The sequence below is a fragment of the Pinus tabuliformis genome, chromosome 5_2 (genome assembly GCF_031772625.1).
Source record: "Pinus tabuliformis cultivar Carrire ecotype Pingquan chromosome 5_2, CPIR1, whole genome shotgun sequence".
Lineage (NCBI taxonomy): Eukaryota > Viridiplantae > Streptophyta > Pinopsida > Pinales > Pinaceae > Pinus > Pinus tabuliformis.
In genome coordinates, this window is record NC_142306.1 from 982,357,797 (window position 1) to 982,381,263 (window position 23,467).

Below are 23,467 nucleotides of genomic sequence, written 5' to 3' on the forward strand. Positions count from 1 at the left end.
AATTAAATTAAGCATAAAAAAATTGTTATTTTTTGTTTTTATTAGTTTTCTAAAAAATTAATAATATAACAAAATACTGCATGAAAGATTATCCAATAAATTAGAAATTAACGTGTAGATTTAATATTATTCATAAAATTTGTTAAATCACAAAATTTGAAGTTACTCTATTGATATGTGGAAGTTAATTCACCATTTAAAACAAGAATCATAGACATGCAAAAAGGAAACATTACACATGCTTAGATATTTATTTAGGATGAATTCAATTGCTCAAAACTTCTTACTATTTGTATTGCATTAATCACATAATAGAGAATAAATACAATGTTTGGCGAAAATTAAGCATAAAAAAATGTTATTTTTGGTTTTTATTAGTTTTGAAAAAAATTTAATAATATAACAAAATGTTGTATGAAAGGTTATCGAATAAATTCGGTAGAAATTAATGTGTAGATTCAATATTGTTCATGAAATTTGTTAAATCATAAGACTTGAAGCTACTCTATTGATATGTGGAAGTTAATTCACCATTTAAAACAAGAATCATAGACATGCAAAAGAAAACATCATACATGCTTAGATATTTATCTAGGGGAAAACAATTGCTCAAAACCTCCTACTATTTGTATTGCATTAATCAGATAATAGAGAATAAATACAATGTTTTCTCAAGTCTAAGCACACCCTCCAAGTGTATAGTCAATCCCTTTGCCTGACTAACTAAACTTGGCCCCACACTTAGTCAATTTCAAGCCTTCTCAAGCTCCTATTTCTTGCGTTGTTCTCTTGGGAAATTGCCCTTATTTTTTAGGAATTTCACACTAAGGAATTGTGCAATAGCCTTAGGTCAATCTCTAACTGCATGCACCACCTGTACACATGGGAATATGCTACAACTGATAGTACACTGCCTTGGAATCTCCATCTCAACTGGGTAACTCGAATTCTCTACATGCAACAATTATTTTAGGTTGATTGATCAGTTAATTGGTTGATCACTGAGTGTGGTTGAAGTTACACATCCACAACTTGACCTCCACTAGTTCTTCTGGCAATTAGAACTAGTTAAACTGACAATAACTCAAATTAATTGAAATAAATTGCTACAAATTAGCAATCAATCATGTAGAACTGAACTCAAATGTCTCCAACTCGAATTTACTAAGTTAACTGAGTGACAAGAGCCATGTCACCTCAGTTAACTACCTCCAAGTATTTTGCTGAAATAGAAATTCCAATTTTAATGTAGTTCGACCAAGGCAATTATTTGAATTTAAACGGGAACATAACAAATTACAGATATAACCATAAATACAAAGATGCGCCAAAAATAACACTTCATTTCATTAATATCAAATATTGAAATATGCTTACAAACAGAATGGAAATAAGACTAGCTCGGGCGATGGTAAGCTTATCTCTGAGAAGAGATGTGGCATCTACATGCCTCTGAACTATGTTACAATGAGCCTCAAAGGCCTATTTATTATTGAAAAACAATGGAAAACCCTAAACATCCAAAAACCTAACCCTAGGAGATGAAGCGCCAAACTATGGGCCTGTTTGGGTAAATTGGTACATCAACTCCCTGGATCATAACTTTGGCGTAGAATATTCATTTGACGTGCACAATACCTCGTTAGAAATATCTATTTGAGGACTACAACTTTTGAGTGGCCAACATGGGTTAGAATTACATGTTGGCTCCGATTTTCCAAAAAATGTCATTTAAGGCCTCAAAGCGGCTCTAGAAGTTCAAGACTCGAAAAACTGTCAAAAATAGTAAAATGTGCTACAAATAAGGAAACTAAAAAACTAAAAGAGACAGTGGTGGGGGTCCAAGTGGAATAGGTAGGTGACCACCAACATCCACCTGGATCAATCCTCCACCCTTAGGAAGCAATGGTCCCCATTGCATTGAGCGCCTCCATGGGACGAGGAAACTTCTGCTGAACTTGTTCCTTAGTGAGCCACTTGCCTTGGTGTAGGAGTTGACCAACTTTGACAACCCGATATAGTTGGATCTTTTGTTGGCGAGTGTTCTTGACCTTTATGTCCATAATCCAATCAATTGTGGCTTGTTCCATGCAGTCTGGGTTTAACTCTGTTAGTGTGAGTTGTTGTGCAATGTCTGATGTGTCCAGTAATGGTGGGAAGTATGGTTGAAGGCAATCCTCATTGAACACTAGATGTAGGCCAAGGGATCGGGGAATGCTGAGCTCAAAAAAATTGTCTCCCACGGCCTTGGTAATGGTTTAAGGACCATATCAGATTGGTCTGAGCTTCCGATGGGGTCCGATAAGGCATTCTTTATACAAATGCAACCAAACTTTGTCGCCTACCTGAAAATTATGTGGTACCCGATGTTGATCATGTCACTGCTTATACTTGGCATTTGACTTCTCCAGGACGTCATGAACCTGCTGGCAGATGTGTTGGATCCGTTCAATAAATCTAGTCGCTTTATCAGCCTCGGACAATACATGTGTGGATTATGTCTGAGTAGTTGCGTGCGGCATGGCAACATCAATCGGACACAATGGTTGAAATCCTAGACCCACTTGAAAGAGATTGTGACTAGTCAAGCTATGGAGAGCTCTATTATAACTATGTTGCACATATGGAAGACTCTCATCCTAGGTTCGAGGATGCTTGGAGTTGTACATGCGGAGTATGTGCACTATCATCCTATTGATGACCTCCGTCTGGCCATTAGTTTGGGGATGGAAGGCAGTCGACTTGGTGAGCTTGGTGTCCAATAGTGTCCAGAGGCTTGACTAGAATGTGCTCAGGAACCTGCTATCCCAATCTGATATAATGGTCTGCGAGATCCAAAAATGTACCCATACTCGTTCAAAGAATAGATTGGCAATGTCCTATGCGATGATGCTCTTCTTGCATGCCGCCAATATAGTCATCTTAGAAAATTTGACCACGACCTCAAATACACAGTCATTACCGGGTTTGTTAGAAGGGAGGCCAAACATATAGTCCATGGAGATGGATTCCCACAGCCGGTTGGGAGTAGGCAGAGGAGTGTACAGGCCTTGCTTATCAATGGATGGCTTGGTGATGGTGTATGCAGTGCAGGATATGATATATTTCCCAATATCCAGTCAAAATTTGGGCCAATAGAAGTACTTTTGTAGTATAGCCACGGTTTTCTGCACCCTAAAATGTCCTGCGATCCAACTGTAGTGTACCTCCCAAATCAATTTGGCATGCTCGCTTGAAGGAACACAAATGTGGCCCAAGTAGCATAATAATGTGTCCTAGAGGTGGAAATCAAGAACTTGCTTCCCATCTACTAGCATCTGGTATGTGGAGGTGGCCATCCAGAGGTATCATGACCACAAGAGTTGCAAATGGGGGTCAGTTGAGGCAATCTGCAACATGATTGGTGTTGCCCTTTTTGTATTTAATGTTCAAGTGGAATTGTTGCAGATATGTAGACCACTTCTGATGGTGATCATTCTGCAACTTCCCCCATGTCTGTATAAACTGAAGTGGTCGGTGATCGATGTTGATCACTATCTCCTTCCCTAAAATGTAGTGCTTCCACTGTCGGAAAGCCTGTATGATGGAATACTTTTCTTTATCATAGGTGGGGTACTTCCAAATTGTATTGGAAAGTGTCTCACTATGATAGGCCACTGGATGCCTATGTTTGGTGAGGATTGCACTAATAGCATAGTCTAAGGCATCTTTCTCGATTTCAAATGGTTGTTGTAGGTTCGGCAATGTGATTATTGGTGCAGAGAAGAGGCAGCGCTTCAACTTAACGAAGGCCTTCTGTTGGAACTCAGACTGGGAAAACTTTGCTTTCACCCTGCCCTTAGTAATCTGACTCAAAGGCCAAGTGATATGGGAGAATTCCAAGACGAACCTCCGATAATAGTTTGCAAGGCCCAAAAAGCTACGAAGTTCCGTTAGAGTGGTCGGGGTTGGCCAATATCGAATGAATTGGATCTTGTTCAGGTCCACATGCATGCCAAGCTCATCTATGGTGTACCCCAAGTATTGGACTTGGCTCATGCCAAAGGTGCATCTCTCCAAGTTGGCACACAATTTGTGTTGTTGAAGGTTTTGAAGGACCTGCCAAATGTGTTGCAAGTGTTCTTCCCAACTCTTGTTGAAGATGAGGATTTCGTCTAGATAAAACACCACGAACGAGTTGGTGAAGGGCCGTAAGATGTCATCCATTAGCCTCATAAAAGTAGCGAGGGAATTTGTCAATCCGAAGGGCATAACCAACCATTCAAAAAGGCCTTCCTTGGATTTAAAGACAGTCTTCCATACATCTGCGGGCTCTATTGGAACTTGGTGATAACTAGACTTTAGATCGGTCTTACTGAAATACTTGCCCCCTTGAGTTGGTCCAGCAGGTCATCAATTTGTGGGATTGGATACATGTTCCTGACAATGATTTTTTTTATGCCCAATAATCAATTTAGAGTCTCTAGGGTCCGTCCTTCTTTTGTACCAATACAATCGAGCTCCCACAAGGTGAGGAACTTGGTCAGATGTGCCCTTTTTGCAACAACCCCTAGATATTTCACTTGATCTCTTCATTCTCCATAATGGAGCAATGATATATCCAGCCATTGGGCAGAGGTGCTCCAAGAGTCAGATCGATTGAATGCTTGACCTAACAATGCAAGGTTACCCCTGTGGGTGAGGAGAAGATGTCCTTATATTCTTCCACGACCACATCCACCTTCTTCTACTGCTTGGAGGAACCCTTATCGGGGGCCATGGATGTGGCAATGACCTTCCCCTTACTTTGAGAGTGAATAAGAAATAAAACAAATTTCCCAGTCTAGGAGATGACCTTACTGCATTGCTTAGTAGAGATCAAAGAGATGGCGGTAGGTGGGGCCACCTCCGGTATCCTGTATAACTTAGCGCCCAAAGAAATAATAACAAAGCGAGGTCTAGACTGATATACAACAAGTCGCTTCCATAAGTATTGTTTTCCTAATAATACATAAAAAAATTCAAGAGGAGCAACATCACACAATACCTCATCTGTGAAGGGTTTTACGTTGTAGGGAAGGCGCACTGCTGGATAACACAGAGATCTTGTCCTTGATGAAACCACCCAATGGTGTACAACTACAGATGTGTTGTAGTCGGTAGGCCCAACCGCTTCACGACCTATATTGAAATAAGGTTCTTTTGTCTCCCGCTGTCGACAATGAACTACAGTGGAGAACCCTTCACCCACATCTAGAGTGGAATAAGCTCTCCCCCTCTTATGGATCTTCTCGCTCAATCTTCTAGAACTTGGTGGTGGCCGCTGTGGCACTAGGCTCCGCGTTAATGATCTGCTTCACTTTTTCATTCCCCTTATCGGTTTTTGACTCAGAGTCGGAACATGTGTCAGACTAAGAAGCCTTCACCTTGGCCACCAGTGACTGCTTGGCCCAACACTCACTTGTGTTGTGAGTGGAGCTCTTATGGAACTCACACTACTTTCCTGTGTACTTCTTTGTCTTCGTGTTGTTGTTCTTTGCTTGCGGCTTTGGCGGGTTATCCTAGGTCGCCCCGCCTCGGCTTTTCCCTTTGTTATGTAGTTTGGGGCACCTTTCCCTTGCTTCAAATTCGTAGATCCAAAGTCTCACTTTTTTTGTCTGAGCTTTTTCTTAATCTTGACAACTTATTGGTATGTCGTTCCAAGTGACGAGATGTCCAGGAACTCCATCTCATCCCAGATGTATCTGTGTAGTCAGTTGCGGAACTTGAGTACCAAATGTTTCTCAGAATCCTTGATACCCAACTTCGTGTAAAGGGTATGAAAAACATTAGTAAACTCTGACATGTATTGGTCCCTTCCCTGTCGTAATGTGGTCCACTTTATGTATTTATCCTCATAGCTCCCTGTTACATAAAATATTGTCACCATGACTATTTTCAGTCAGTGTGAGTCTATCACCACTCATACTATCCTCCTTTGCAAGTCTCAAACCTCAGCTCTTCATGTCAAGCTTTAAAAATGAGAGAAAAGTCCTTGAAAATCAATAAAGCTCTGATTCTGCACTTTCTCTTACCATTACCTGTGGTCCCGCACCCCTTGGTCATGTTACCTGCGGACCTGCCCGCTCTGTCTCTAAAGGAGTGGGTGCGGACCCCTATGAAAGTAAAAAAGGTGCAAGTTTATTCTTAAAAACTCACTTGTGGTTAATTCTAGATGCTTCTAGAAGGAATCTTGACGTGGATGGTTCGCTCCTAGGTGGTTCATGCATCCCATAGCTAAAGGAGCTAATCCCTTGATGAGAGGAGCTTATCCCTTTGAAGGAGGGCTTTATCCCTTTGAAGGTGGACCTAGTAACTTCCCTCCATTGCACTATAAATTAAGGCATTGGGCTGGTTGCTAGGGAGGTTGAAAGCTGAACATTTTTGAGGGTAAATGCTATTGGAATTAATACTTCCTAGTTAAGCTTGAGAAGAGAGATTACATACCTTTTGGCTTCATTGGGAAGAGAGTGAAACTTGTCAAAGTAGAGGAGATTCTTGCTGGACCCTGGGAGGAGCTTGTACAACATCAAGGAACCAAGGTTGTAAATTTCTTCTTTGATTAAAGTTAATACAATCAGATTCATTTTTCTTAATAAATTGTCTTATATGATTTATTTCATGAATTCCTTGATCATCATGATAAATATGTTTTATTATATTGGCTTTTCAGATGCTATTTGATGTGTGTGCCTATTTGTGTTTGCAGATTCTTTAGAAGGGAGCTCATTTGGATCAACGGAGCGTGACTTCCACAAACTAGCACTGGACCCGAGGTAGGCCTAAAACATCTACTAGCCTTTATTTATAAATTGCATATTTAGAGAAAGATAGAATGGCGACTTATAAGGCCCTATTTCAAGAATTCTGCGACGTGTTTGCCTGGTCATATGAGGAAATGCCAGGAATTGACCCAGCAATTGTTGTTCGTGAAATCAAAACTTACCCGGATGCTAAACCCGTCCGGCAATGTTTGCGTCAGATCCACCCGCGAAAAGCTGCTGCTATTAAAGCAGAAGTTGAACATTTACTTAAAGGAGGTTTCATTTATCCAATTCCCTTAACGGATTGGGTATCGAATATTGTTCTCGTTAACAAAAAGCAAGGAACGATAAGAATATGTATCGATTATAGGGATATTAATCGAGCCTGTCCAAAAGACAATTACCCAACTCCCTATATTGATCAAATCATTGATGATTGTGCCGACAGTGAAATATTCTCCTTCATGGATGGTTTTTCCGGATACAATCAAATAAATATTCTACCTGCTGATCAACCAAAAACGGCTTTCATTTGTCCATGGGGGACATTTTCTTATTGCAAATTACCTTTTGGGCTCAAGAACGCCGGGGCAACTTTTCAAAGAGCCATGTCTTACGCGTTTCATGACATCAAGCACATTGTGCAACCCTATCTCGATGATTTACCTGCTCATTCATTACATCGAGCCAATCATCTCATCCATTTACGAGCAATCTTTATGAGGTGTAGTCATTATCGAATTAGGTTGAATCCACACAAGTGTGTTTTTTGTATAGAAACGGGTCAGTTACTGGGGTTTGTTGTTTCGAAAGCCGGTATTCGCGTCAATCCTTCGAAGGTTGAAGCTATTGTCAAATTGCCTCCTCCTTCGAGTCTCCGCCAACTCCAAAGTTTGCAAGGGAAAGCAAACTTTTTACGTCGATTCATTCCTAACTATGCCGAGATCACAAAGGGTTTTACCCTGTTGTTGAAACAGAATACTCCATTCTCTTGGGATGAGATAGCTGACAAATCTTTTGATGCACTAAAACACGCGTTGACCCATGCACCGTTATTGCATCCTCCCAACTAAAACTAGGACTACTTCTTATATCTCGCCGCATCTCATTCCACCATCAGAATGGTGCTAGTTCAGGAAGATGAATTCGGTAGTGAACATGTGATATATTACCTTAGTCGAACTTTAAATCCAACTGAGCTAAAATATTCACATGTGGAGAAATTGGCTCTGGCAGTTGTTCAAGTTGTCCAACGTTTTCGTCATTACATTTTACTACGCAAAATTACAGTAATTTCCGATTGCAGCCCTATGATCTATATTTTGACCAAACAATTGCTTGGGGGCAAGTACTCCAAATGGATTGTGATCCTGCAGGAGTTTGACTTGGAATTTGAAAACTCTAAGTCAAAGAAATCTTTATTTTTTGTGGAGTTAATGTGTGACTTCCCACGTGCTGACACTGAAACTGTGGCAGAAGAGCCCATTGCGGATGAATCCTTGTTTCTAATCAGCACTTTAGATCCATGGTATGGGGATATCATAGTTTATCTCCAAACCCAATCCTTTCAGGTAGAAATTTCAAGATCAGAGTGTCGAAGAATACGATTCCAGTCCCAACAATTCAAAATTTTTGGAGACACACTTTATCTTCGTGGGGCGGACTCTATTTTTCGACATTGTTTAATTCATGAGGAAGCTGAAAGGGTTCTAAATGACTGTCACTCTGGAGCATGTGGCGGTCATATGTTTGGGTTTGCCACAGCCCAAAAGATATTGCCCGCTGGCTATTTATGGCCGTCTTTTTTTAAAGATTGTATTAATGTGGTCTGAAAATGCCACAACTGCCAAATTTTTGATCGAAAGATGCGCGCTCTACTTGCTCCTCTCCACCCTATAATTGTCGTCGGTCCTTTTGCGAAATGGGGAATCGATTTTATTACATGTAACCCTCACTCGGCCGGGGGGCATGCGTATATCATCCTTGCGGTAGATTATTTTACCAAGTGGGCCGAAGCGATGCCTACATTTGAGGCAGACGGCAAAACTGCTGCGATTTTCGTGTTCAATCATATAATTGCTAGGTTTGGTGTTCCACAAGCGATTATCACTGATCATGGGCGTCATTTTTGAAACATTATGATGACTGAACTAATAGACCAACTTGGCCTGCGTCACGATAGTTCAACTCCATATTATCCACAGGCTAATGGTCTGGTTGAAGCCATCAACAAAGTTCTAGTCATCATGATCCGACGAATCATTGGGATTCATAGGTCGAATTGGCATAACATGCTATTTTCAGCGCTTTGGGCGTATCGAACCTCAGTAAAAACATCAACCGGTTTCACTCCTTTCCAACTAGTTTATGGTTTGGAAGCTGTGTTACCCATTGAATGCGAAATCCCATCATTGCAAATGGCCATAGAATTACTTCCAGCCACTTCCGAAGAGGAAAAACGTTTGTTGTACTTGGCTCAGCTAGATGAGAATCGACGTGATGCTGCACTAGCAATCGAAGCTCATGCCAAACGTATTAAAGCTCAGTATGATCGAAATGTTACACCTCGTAATTTTTCAGAAGGAGACCTAGTCTTACTGTACGATCAAGCAAATGATAAATTAGTAGCTGGAAAATTCGTACCCATGTGGCATGGTCCTTATGTTGTTAAGCGAAAGCTGGCAAAAGGGGCCTATGAATTGGTAGACTTTGATGGATTCTTTTTAGGTAAGCCCAGAAATGGTCTTTACCTGAAGAGATATTATGCTTAAATTTGGGTGTGGAGATTTTTTAGTTAGGTTAGTTTTCTTTCTAGCTGGTGTGTTTTAGATTAAAAAGTGTGCTTAGCTTAGAGAGCGTTTTCGTCATTATTCCTGCTTATCTTGATTTTACCCTTGATATTGCAGATGTCGATGTCTCTCCAAACATACATTGTTTTTGTTGATGGTGCTTGTCGTAATACACGGAACATTTCTTCCGCAGCTTGGGTTATCTATTCGCCCTCTGATGAGTTGGTATCTATGCATGGGGTAAGCCTCGGTCAAACAACGAAAAACATTGCAGAGTATAGTGCATTGATTGAGTTATGATCTGAATCCATCTCATTTGGGATTCAGAGTTTGATTGTGAGGTTAGATTCTGAACTTGTTGTGTTACAGCTTAATAGAGTGTATGCCATTAGAAATCCAGTGTTATTGAGATTATTTTTGAGAGTTCGTCTCTTGGAACGTGAATTTGATTATATTGAATATCAGCATATTCCAAGATATTTAAACACATTAGCAGATGCAATTGCTTCTCGGATGTTAAGTAGACATTTGCAGTAATCAAGCAAGTAAATTTAAAAACATTCCATAATATGTTTTACAAGATAAGCCGGTAATAGTGATATATCATAGCATAGAAGTGTGTCAAATATATATCGTCTTCGATCATTGGTTGAAAAACACCTTATGATCGACAAAAATGATGGTACAAAAAGCAAAAATGTCATATGAGTCTACAACAGGCAATCATCCTATCACTAGTGATGATCACGATAAGAAACCACTGTATGGGCCACCCTACAAAGGAACCTCCTGAAAGGTCCTGGGACCCCAATCACATAGCGTTGTAGCCTAAGAGGAATGTCATCTATGCTGGTCTCTGGAATGTCTGCTGTCAAACGCTCTAGATGGTTTTCCAATTCGGCCAGGGTCTCTATAGATTCGTCCTGTGGGGCTGGTGCTACTGCAGCTGGCTATTTCCTCTCATAGGGCCGGAGAGTGGCTAGTCGTCGTGGACCTACATCTGCATTTGAAAATTTTTACTATCAATTTTGGGACGATTTAAAAACAAAAAAAAATTAAATTAGAAAATGTTGAAAATGATTTTACCTGAGTCATCCCATTGCTCTCCTGGTGGAAGAGCCATGTCTGGGTTGTTAGGATATTCCGACACATAGGATATAGTTAAGTTCAACTTGGTCTAGTATAGAGTTAGGTTAGAGTTAGGTAAAGTGTGTTTCTTTACCGTTGTACATTTTGTAACTTACAATCCGATGGTCACGATATGTAGTGATCCGACGGTTCACTCTCACCTCGGTATTACCGACACTTGATCCGTGGCTTGACACCCGATTGGTCCATGAGTTCTATTTAAAGCGCATGGAGGGTCATTGTTCGGGTAATCCGTGCATGAGAGAAGCTTATGTAAATTTTCATTCTTTGATTAATAAATTGCCTGTAGTACCCACGTTGGGACAGGCCGTGGACTGTTTCCCTCCTTGCACTTTGAGGGTTTTAACCACGTCAAAAATACTGGTGTATTGATTTGAGATCTGGTTGTGAGCGGTGTCCTTTTGGTGTTCTTCTGAGGAACTTACCCTGTAAATTCCTACATGGTATCGGAGCTATTTGAGGGCCGCGTCCGTTGGTGATCCAAATCTGAAGCCGGTAGAACTGCATGCGGCTGTCGTTTCCTAGATCTGTTGTTTCTGACTGCTTTCAGGCCGAGAGGACTGCTCTGTTGCGTTCGGAGCATCTGTTCCAGTGAGGAACCCCTTTCGTTTCACGCGAAAAGGTTTCCGGTAGCCCTAGCTGCGTCATTTTTCAAATCGGGAGGTATACAGTGTTTTTTTTGCAGTTTACTGTTATTTTCTCTCTGCTTATTTCGGTCTCAGTTTATTTAGCCCTTTTTTTTTAACCGGATCTATACCTTTCATTTCTGCGTATGCTCTTTGCCCTGCGACTCTGTGCGATCTGGGCAAATCAGAAACAGAAAGGAAGGATTTTTCTCATGCGTATGCTCTTTTCCCTGCACCTTAGTGTGATCTCGGAAAATCAGAAACATTGAGAAAAATATTTAGTTTTTCGGCTAAAGCTAACTTTGAGATTTTTTTTTTTAAATTTCTAGTTTTTTGGCTAAAGCTAACTTCGAGCCGCAAGGTTCGTTTTTCTTTGCATATTCGTGTTGGGTTTTGTGTTTTGTGTTTTGTAGGGAAAAAGAGCTTTCTCAAGGCAAGCACGCAAACCAAGGCCCCCCCCCTCTCTCTCTCTCTCTCTCTCTCTCTCAAATTTTTTGTATAGATCAATTGGTTCAAAGCTATTTTAAGAGAGTAGAGGTCTTGGGTTCAAGTCTCCATTTTGTGGGGGCGGATTTTTTCATTCCCGCACATTCGCGCACTTTGCCGGCAACGTCAACATTTTTTTTTCAAAAAGCCATAACTTCTTCATCCGGAAGCCTTTTTCAGAGCCGTTTTTTTTAAAACCGCCTATTTTTTCGAGATCTATCCATTGGAACACTTACCTTTGGAACAACAGCTACTGCTTCATAGCTTTCAGCATCTTCAGCTTCAGTTTTTTTTAAAATGGAAAGTCCATGCCAAGTCATTCTTGACAGCACTAACTACTTCCAATGGGTAGCCTACATGGAAGATTTACTTAGAAGTAAAGGTCTCTTCAGAATAGCCACAGACCAAGAGAAGAAACCAAAAGATGAAGACAAGGCTGCAAAATGGGAAAATAGACAAGATCAAGCACGTGGTTTGATAGGGATGTCTATTTCTCCTGATCTTAGATTCCACATTGCAGAACTTGAGACTCCTCATGAAGCATTAGAAAAACTCGCTAAAGTTTTTGGGATTAAAAATGAAATTAGAGCCCATCAACTTGAAAATGAGCTGCTTACTTTGGATCCTAATAATTTTTCTTGCATTGAAGATTTCTTGTCCAAATTCAAGACCCTTAGATATCTCTTGGAAGGTGTTAAAGTTAAGAAAGAAGATGGTAACCTTATTTATTCCATCCTTACTAAGTTGGGACCAGCCTACTCTGTATTTGTTTCCACTTTCCATTCTACAAGGGAAGCTTTCATTTGTCAAGGAAAAGACTACAAGGCCCCTTCCTTTGACTCCTTTTGTGATTCCTTAATAAGAGAACAAGAAAAACTCTTACACCTTGGTCTTCTTAATCTTGGAAACTCTTCCACGAAAGCGTTAGCCGCCCAGCAGCAACCAAATTCAAAGAATCCTAAGAAGTCATATCCTCAAAAGAATGGTCCTAAACCATCTCAGCCTCAAAATGAAAGATCATTTCAGCAAAATGATAAGACCAATAAAAACAAATGGAAGAAGACTGATAGACATTGTAACTTTTGTAATCGAGATGGCCACTTAGAATCTAAATGCTTTAAGAAGATGGAAGCCTTGGAAGCCGCAATGAAGAAACATAACATCCATGTGGAGCCTACTTCAACTTCAACTTCCGGAATGGCACTTTCTGCATGTCATTGTCAATCATCTCAGTCTGGTTATGCATTAAATGTATCTTCTTCTTCTTCTCATTCTCATGAGTGGCTCATTGATTCTGGAGCCTCTTGTCACATGGCCAAAAACCAAGCCATGTTTTCTTCTTTAAATGATTGTAACACCAAAAATATATATGTTGGTGATGATAGATCTCTTAATGTTGTAGGGACTGGAACTGTTCATCTAGACAATGGTCAGTTTAATGATGTATTATGTGTTCCAACCTTATCCTGCAACCTTCTATCTGTCTATCAGATAACTCATTCAGGTGAAGGTAAAATTGTTGAATTTTCACCTCATGATGTTGTAATCAAGGATCTAAAAGATCCTAAACAGATTCTAGCTACTGGTCTTGCTGATGATTCCAAAAGGTTGTATAAGTTTCACAACTTTGGGTCATCAAATCTTCCCTCAGTATTTGTTGCTCATAATGATGAAGTGAGCAAACTTTGGCATGAGCGATTTGGTCACTTAAACTATCGCTCCCTTCAGCATCTATGTAAAGAAAATATGGTGACAGGTCTTCCTATGGTATCTTGCAGAGATGGTGTTTGTTCCGGATGTGTACTCGGAAAACATCATCGGGACAGTTTTGACAAACGTGCCTCTTGGCACGCCTCAGCCCCTTTACAGCTTGTGCACAGTGATTTATGTGGTCCTCTTCCTGTTGCTTCATTCTCTGGCTGCAAGTACTTCTTAACTTTCATTGATGATTTCTCCAGACGCACTTGGGTATACTTCTTAAAACTCAAGAGCGAAGTATTTAACACCTTTTTGGCCTTCAAAGCCTTTGTTGAAAAACAATCTGGACATCAAATTCTTAAGCTAAGAACTGATAATGGTGGAGAATATGTTAAAAACACATTCATCAACTTTTGCACCGAAAATGGAATTCAAATGCAACATACTGTTCCATACACTCCACAACAAAATGGTGTAGCTGAAAGGAAAAATCGCACCTTAAAGGAAATGGCTAATTGTATGCTGCAATCTAAAGGACTCAGTCTTAGTTTTTGGGCCGAAGCAATTAATTGTGCAAATTATATAATCAATCGCACTCCTACTAAGGTTCTAGAGAATATCACTCCAGAAGAAGCTTGGAGTTCCATTAAACCAGATGTAAGTCACTTTCGTGTGTTTGGAAGTGAAGCATGGGCCCATATTCCAGATGAAAAGCATAAAGCTTTAGAACCTAAGAGTGAGAAATGTACTTTTGTTGGATATTCTGAAGATGTAAAAGGTTATAGACTTATTCCATTTAAGTCCAAAAATGTTATCATTAGAAGAGATGTAAAATTTGATGAAAATAAATCGGCCTGCGAGCCTAGTCCGGCGGATGTGCCACCTCTTCCTATCTCTTCTACTTTTGAAAACATTTCTTCTTCAGATGATGAAAGCGAGGATGATAATCCTCCCCCACCTTCTCAGGATCCTCAACTTCCAAGATGGGTCCGTGCTACTCGGGATGCAGCAGGTGATCTTGCCGGTGATCCTACAGATCAGCGACGTACACGTTCTCAGTTTGAAAGAGCCTCTTCTTTACTGGCTCAAGCTCCAGTAAATCATGATCCTGACACTTTTGCAGAAGCTTCAGGCCATCCACATTGGGAAGCAGCTATGAATGAAGAATATCATTCATTGATGACAAATGATACATGGGATCTTGTTCCTCTACCAAAGGGACGCAAACTTGTTAGATGTAAATGGGTTTACAGAACCAAGTATGGACCAGATGGGAAAGTTGATAAACATAAAGCTCGTCTCGTTGCTAAGGGCTTTTCACAGGTTGAAGGCATTGACTACACTGAAACCTTCTCCCCTGTTGCCAAAATGAACTCTATCCGCCTTGTTCTTTCCCTTGCTGCCTCTTTAAAATGGGAAGTCCATCAGATGGATGTTAAATCTGCCTTCTTGCATGGGGACTTGCAGGAAGAAATCTATATGGAACAACCCATTGGCTTCATACAAACAGACTCCAGCCTTGTTTGTCGACTTAAGAAATCCCTTTATGGCCTCAAGCAAGCTCCTCGGGCTTGGTATGCCAAAATGGATAGCTTTCTTTTAGAATCTGGCTTTTCTAGGTGTCATTCTGACAATACTGTCTACACCAAGAAAGTGGGCAACTCTCTTATCATCCTTGTTCTTTATGTTGATGATCTTATTCTTACTGGTAGTGATCCCAACCTTATAAACCATGTGAAGTCCAGCCTTAAAAAGAAATTTGAAATGACAGACTTAGGACACTTACACTATTTTCTCGGTCTTCAAGTCTTGCAATCCCAGGAGGGTATTTTCCTTTCCCAGTCCAAGTATGCTTGTGATATTCTTCGTCATTTTCACATGGAAGACTGTAAGCCAGCCCCTTCTCCCTTTCAGTCTGGAGTCAAACTTTCAGTCTCTTGTACTTCTCCTGAAGTTGATGCTACCTTATACCGTCAACTTGTCGGAAAACTCTTGTATTTAACCCATACTCGTCCTGATCTTTCCTTTGCTGTTGGCCTTGTTGCTCGTTTTATGCAAAACCCCCGTGAAAGTCATTGGAAAGCAGCTAAAAGAATACTTCGTTATGTTCGAGGTACAGTACAGTTTGGGATTCATTACAGTGCCAAAGCAGCTCCTCTGTTAGTTGGTTTCACTGATTCTGATTGGGCTGGTGACCCTGATGATCGGAAGTCTACTGCCGGTTATGTCTTCACTCTTGGTTCAGGACCTATTACATGGGCTTGTAAGAAACAGGCTGCCATTTCTCTTTCGTCAGCAGAAGCAGAGTATCGTGGTGCCGTGGAAGCTAGTAAGGAAGCCTTGTGGCTTCGTCAGATCCTATCAGAGTTTGGCTTTGAGCAGCAGCATCCAACCACACTTTGGTGTGATAATCAAAGTGCCATTCAGCTATGCAAAGATCCAGTCCAGCATCAGCGCAGCAAACACATTGAACTACACATGCACTTCATCAGAAAGCTCATTCATGACCATGTTCTTGAAGTGCAATATTGTCCAACAGATGATCAGGTTGCAGACATCTTCACAAAGGCTCTCACAGAGGCGAAGTTCACTAAACTTCGATATATGCTTGGAGTTCAGGAAGTTGTCACTAAGGGGGGATAGGCTCTAGTGCCTCCTTCCTTCTCCTATTGTGTCATATTTGTAAATCCTTCAATCCTATCCCAAGTTGTTCTTAAGGGGGGATGTTAGGATATTCCGACACATAGGATATAGTTAAGTTCAACTTGGTCTAGTATAGAGTTAGGTTAGAGTTAGGTAAAGTGTGTTTCTTTACCGTTGTACATTTTGTAACTTACAATCCGACGGTCACGATATGTAGTGATCCGACGGTTCACTCTCACCTCGGTATTACCGACACTTGATCCGTGGCTTGACACCCGATTGGTCCATGAGTTCTATTTAAAGCGCATGGAGGGTCATTGTTCGGGTAATCCGTGCATGAGAGAAGCTTATGTAAATTTTCATTCTTTGATTAATAAATTGCCTGTAGTACCCACATTGGGACAGGCCATGGACTGTTTCCCTCCTTGCACTTTGAGGGTTTTAACCACGTCAAAAATACTGGTGTATTGATTTGAGATCTGGTTGTGAGCGGTGTCCTTTTGGTGTTCTTTCTGAGGAACTTACCCTGTAAATTCCTACATGGGTCACCACGATAATCCATCCTAGCATAAGGAAAATCCTTAATAGCAAAAACTTGGTTCTCCAACTAATGAAAATACTTAGGAGGAAATCGAACAACTTCTAAACCCTCCTCAGGATGACGGGCCATAACTGCAACCCAACGCATCAGTTTGGGCTCTCGGGGAAGTCCAACTCCAACGGAAAGATGCTGTGGGACCAGCATTGGGACCCTCTCTAGACCAAAGCTCACAACTAAAGCACTGTATCCAAAGTTCTTCAGTTGTCCATTCTTTGCTATAATCAGTTGGCCTTTTACATTAGCCAACACAGCCTCGCACCAGTTGAAGACGGTGCCTCGAAAGCAGTCTACTGCCATCCACATTTGGGATCCAGTGGCCACATGTAGTGCTGCGCTTCCGCAGAGCCTGGTAACAGTAAATGCAATCACTTTGAGTTCAAGACGGGAGATGGTTTTGATATCAATCCCTTTGTCTCTAGTTTGGTCGTTACAAAACTCTAGTCGGAGGCTATCGACAAACTGGCCACCTGGCCTAGTCCCGAATAGAGTCAAATGTTCACCTCTCTTAGGCAAACCAGTCAAAAAGTAAATGTCTTCCGGCTCCATTTCGAGCTGGTGGCCACCAATAAAGAAACACTGGTCCTGTATATTCCACCTGTCTACCAGCCACTGCAAAAAGTCCACCTGGGCCCTCATGCCAGGTATGGCCCAGAATTTGAATAAACCGCATGCCTTCAATGCATCAATCGAAGGTTGATGATTAATCACGGTGAGATCCACATCCTCGTGCTCCCATTCCCGCTAGTCAAGCATGATTTATACCCTACATTCAATAAAAAGGCGGTTTAGAATATTTAAAATCAAAATTTTTGGGCAAAATTTGAAAAATTTAAGTTTGAAAACCTATTCTGCGGGGACCGCACCCTCTATGTTAGAGACAGTGTGTAGGTCCGCACTCTGCCTTAACGGCAGGTGCGGGCCCCTGACTTTTTTCCTTTTACGAAAAAGTCGGGGTCTGCAGGTTTCCTATGTTGTGCTTGCGGACCCCCGCGCACGGTTTTTAACCTAAAAATTTCCTAAAAATGAAAATAAAACCCTAAAAACAAATTTCAAACGGATGAAATGCAAGAGTAAGATGATGTGGATTACCTGGAGGTGACGGTGTTCGATTCCAACGGATGGATTTTCCGCAATCTTCATGGGAAGTTTCTTACCAAAAGCTCTCTTTTCTCACTTTGAAGTCAAACGGTAAAAATGAATTTACAAAATCCCTTTTTATTAGCTTTTTTGAATAAATGAATTTTTAATTTGTTTATTTTTCACTGTAAAGAGGTAAATTTTGAAGCATTTTTATCTATTTTAAATAGGTATGAGTAATGTTTGAGTTTTTGTGCAGGATAACGGATTTTTCAGGTAAAATTGGTCATTTTTGACAAAAAACATTAGAGTCACCTTTAAGCTCTTTTCTGACTCCTAAAATATAAAAATATTACCGAGTTTTTATTTTTAAACTCGTTAAAACAGAATTAAAAAGACGGTCCACTTACAGCCCTTTTCTGACCGTAAAAAACATGAAAAGATTACCAGATTTTTGTTGTTTCAAATTCGATATTGGTTATAAAACGACGTGTCATTGGTCGCTTTTTTACTTTTTTTCAGATCAGAGGCACTAATTATGAAAAGTACTCCTTCGTCGTAATGATCAAGAGGTTCTCTTAGGTATTATTTTATACTTTTTCGGGCTTGGGAGACAAAAATTTACGAAAAAGGACAACCATGGAGTTTCCTTAAGTTTTTTCAGACTCCCTAAAAAAAAACGCCTACTTTCTCCTATACTAGACTCGTTAAAATTTAACAGTAAAGGACCTGTTCAATTACAAACAGGAACGGACCACTCCTTCTTAGGGTTCGAATTTAAACTAAGTTAGACTCATCCGAAGGATGAGCTTATAATCAAGCAAATGTTATCCTCCTCAAGCTTGTCAAAAATAAAGAGGTACTTGCTAGAAATGGTGGGGGAAAGAGAGAAAAATGAACCTGTTTGTCATACTTTGTGTCCCAGAAAAACATTTAACCACTCTTGAACACGAAACTTTTTATTCACCTGGGTTGAGAAATTCTTTGCCTAACAGTTGATCAAACCATATTGAAAGTCTTCAGCCGGTTTCTGGGTATTAACTTTGGGTCAATTGTCATCAAACCATCTGTTGTGTCGTTATGTGTTCAAGAGGTTAGTGCAAATAAACCATTCATCTGCAAAATATCTGTCATCCATCTTGACCATCCCTGAGTCAGTCCTTGTGACAATATTTCTTCAAACTTGATCTATGATTTCGTGTTATGGGCTTGCCTACAACAGATGGCTTTCTATCAACTTCAGCTCATTATCTAGAAAGATGATCTAGAGATCGTCAGTACCTTGGGATCTACATGCCTCAATGGCAGGTTTTTCACCTTCGATGATGGGTTGCATCATTGACCTTCGATAAAAGGATTCTGCGACATGTTCGACATCAACACATCTATTCACATTTCATGGATTGCACTGAGTACTTTGAGAGCCATTGACATTAATGGTGGTTTCTCTCACACTTGTTAACAGTTTACATCATTGACTGGTAATCAAGTGGTTTCTACCATGTTTGACTTCGACACATTCATTCACATGGATAGAATCGTACTATTTCGGGAAGTAGAAATCAAGACCCTTGATCTAGTTTCCACCATCCAGGCTGGGAGGAATTTTGTATTCATTATACAGTAGACTATTCATAAACAGATGGTTGCGTCCATACTGTGTCTACATGTGTCTATACTTGTGATGTATTACAAGATCATTCCTATATCAGAGCAGTTTAGTTAGTTTTCTAGTCAGTTTTGATCTGAGTATGGGAATGCCTACCTCAGCGATGATATGATCTCATATATATATTTTGTATTGAATGTTTTTACAGGTTCCAACCAGGCTCTCCACAAGATGATCCTCGAAATGATAAAGTACTTCACTCTTCTTAGATGATAAATGAAATCCTCATCTACTACAGACTTCTCACTTTAGGGGGAAATCTGTTACACAAAATATTGTCACCATGACTATTTGCAGTCAGTGTGAGTCTATCACCACTCATACTGTCCTCCTTTGCAAGTCTCAAACCTCAGCTCTTCATGTCAAGCTTTAAAAATGAGAGAAAGTCCTTGAAAATCAATAAAGCTCTGGTTCCGCACTTTCTCTTACCATTACCTGCGGTCCCGCACCCCTTGGTCATGTTACCTGCGGACCTGCCCGCTCTGTCTCTAAAGGAGTGGGTGTAGACCCCTGTGAAAGTAAAAAAGGCGCAAGTTTATTCTTAAAAACTCACTTGTGGTTAATTCTGGATGCTTCTAGAAGGAATCTTGATGTGAATGGTTCGCTCCTAGGTGGTTCATGCATCCCATAACTAAAGGAGCTAATCCCTTGATGAGAGGTGCTTATCCCTTTGAAGGAGGGCTTTATCCCTTTGAAGGTGGACCTAGTAACTTCCCTCCATTGCACTATAAATTAAGGCATTGTCTAGTTGCTAGGGAGGTTGAAAGCTAAACATTTTTTAGGGTAAATGCTGTTGGAATTAAGACTTCCCAGTTAAGCTTGAGAAGAGAGATTACATACCTTTTGGCTTCATTGGGAAGAGAGTGAAACTTGTCAAAGTAGAGGAGTTTCTTGCTGGACCCTGGGAGGAGCTTGTACAACATCAAGGCACCAAGGTTGTAAAGTTCTTCTTTGATTAAAGTTAATACAATTAGATTCATTTTTCTCAATAAATTGTCTTATATGATTTATTTCATAAATTCCTTGATCATCATGATAAATATGTTTTATTATATTGGCTTTTCAGATGCTATTTGATGTGTGTGCTTGTTTGTGTTAGCAGATTCTTTAGAAGGGAGCTCATTTGGATCAACGGAGCGTGGCTTCCACAAACTAGCACTGGACCCGAGGTAGGCCTAAAACATGTACTAGCCTTTATTTATAAATTGCATATTTAGAGAAAGATAGAATTTGTTTGGTTTGCTTGTCGCTAGATATCCATAGATACTAGGGAGGTCGGTCTTGTCCGCAAGAACGACTTATCCGACCGACACTCCCGACAGGGTAGTATTACTCCTTGATGGCATCCCAGAACGAATCCCAAGTGGGTGTAGCCGAAAATAGTGAGGGTTTACTTTCATCCTTCTTCTCGCAATAGGTTTCCCACCAATCCTTGACATGGGGGGTGGCTTTGAGAAGAGAAAAAGTAATCATTTCCCAGCTGGAAAAGTCATGAACAAAAAAATATCCTTCTATTAGATTTAACCATTTGTCTACAACGTTCGCATCTATCTGACCCTCAAATATGGGAATATCAAAGTTAACTTGTACCTTAAAGGATGTGGTGCTTCCATAGTAGTTGTTGGAAGTAGATGCGTCACCCTGGGTAGCCGCTGAAGGATCTGGGCAAAGTTGTCCAACATCACGTTCCTTTGTCGCTCGAGGGCTTCTTTGAGCAAGATTTTGATAAGATATCATGCCCCCTCGTCTTTCTTTTCTTTCGCCATGATCGACCGTCAAGATTTGCGAGGTTGGTCTTGCAAAGGTTCGACCAGTTCAAGCCCTAACTCCTTATATCCTCACCTCGTTGCGGACATGAAAAGAAAAATAGAGAAAGAGAAGATCACTCTGATACCACTGATCCGAATTTAAACAGGAATGAAACAAATTACAGATATAACCACAAATACAAATATGCAGCATAAATAACACTTCATTTCATTAATATCAAATACTGAAATATGCTTACAAACATAATGGAAATAAGACTAGCTCGGGCGATGGTATCTTATATCTAAGAAGAGATGTGGTGACTACATGCCTCTGAACTATGTTACAATTAGGCTCAAAGGCCTATTTATTATTGAGAAACAACGGAAAACCCTAAACATCCAAAAACCTAACCCTAGGAGATAAAGCGCCAAACTATGGGCCCTGTTTGGGTAAATTGGTACATCAACTTCCCAGGGTTGTAACTTTGGCATACAATCTCTATTTGATGTGCATAATACCTCATTAGAAAAATCTATCTGAGGACTACAACTTTCGAGTGGCCAACATGGACCCTTGTTTTCCAAAAAAAAAAAACATTGTTTAGGGCCTCAAATGGCTCCGGAAGTTCAGGACCCAAAAAACTACCAAAAATAGTAAATTGTGCTACAAATAAGGAAACTGAAAAAATGAAAGCGACAGTGGTGGGGGTTCAATTGGAATAGGCAGGTGGAAACCAACATCCACCTGGATCAGGGAAAGTCAAAACAATATTTTCTTGATGCATTTTCAACACTCCCTCTCAACCAGAAAGGGATTATCAGATACCCCAATCCTGCTTCTATGGAACTCGAAGTTGCCTCTTGACAAATCCTTTGTTAAAAAATCTGCATCTTGTTCCTCTATCGAAATGTACTGCTACAATATAATCCGCCTTTTCACACAATCTCGTAGATGGTGATACCAGATGTCTGTTGACACCTAATCATCAGGATTGGGTGAATATAGTGTAAATAAATAATAGTAATATGAACAGTCATCGAGAGATGAAGTGAATAGTGTCTCCCTCATGTATATAATAAAGACCAACCTGAAGGAATAATACACAAATCAATTTGTTTTGAGGAGTTATTGCCTGGACTGACATGGTATCAGAGCCAGCTCCCTAAATTAGTTGTAACTCCCTTATGCCATTGTCTTGCAGACTGTCCCCCTGTGGAGTTTGTGATCCAGGTGGATGTTGGTGGCCACCCACCTATCCCATTTGAACCCCCACAACTGTCTCTTTCAGCTTTTTCAGTTTCCTAAATTGTAGCACAGTTTACTATTTTTAGCAGTTTTTCGGGTCCTGAACTTCCGGAGCCGTTTTGAGGCCCTAAACGACGTTTTTTTGGGAATCTGGGGCAACATGGGTCCATGGATTGATGTTGCCTCCCAAAGTGGTAGTACTCGGATAGATCTTTCTAACGAGCTATCGTACGCGTCAAACAGAGATCATATGCCAAAGTTACGACCCCGGGAAATTGATGTACCAATTTACCCAAACGGGGCCCACAATTTGGCGTTTCATCTTCTAGGGTTAGGTTTTGGGATGTGAAGGGTTTTCCATTGTTTCTCAACAATAAATAGGCCTTCGAGCCTCATTGTAACACAGTTCGGAACAATTCAGAGGCATGTAGCCGCCACATCTCTTCTCAGAGATAAGCTACCATCGCCCTAGCTGGTTTATTTCCATTTCTGGTTGTAAGCATATTTCAGTATTTTCCATTAATGAAATGAAGTATTATTTCCGCTGCATCTCAGTATTTATGGTTATCTCATCTCTGTATTTATGGTTATCTCTGTAATTTGTTGCGTTCCTGTTTAAATCCGGATCAGTGGTATCAGAGCGGTCTGCTTTTTCTCTGTTTTTCTTTGCATGTCCCCAACAAGGTCGGGATATAAGGAGTTAGGGCTTGAACTGGTCGAACCTTTGCAAGACCAACCTCGGAAATCCCGACGGCCTCCCATGGTGGATGAGAAGAAAGACGAGGGGGTAGGAGATCCTATCAAAATCTTGCTCGAAGAAGCGCTCGAGCGGCAAAGGAACGCGATGATGGATAGCTTTGTGCAGATCCTTCAGCGGCTACCCAGAGGCGACGCATCGGCTTCTAACAGCGACTCTGGAAACGCCACACCGTTTAAGGTACAAGTTAATT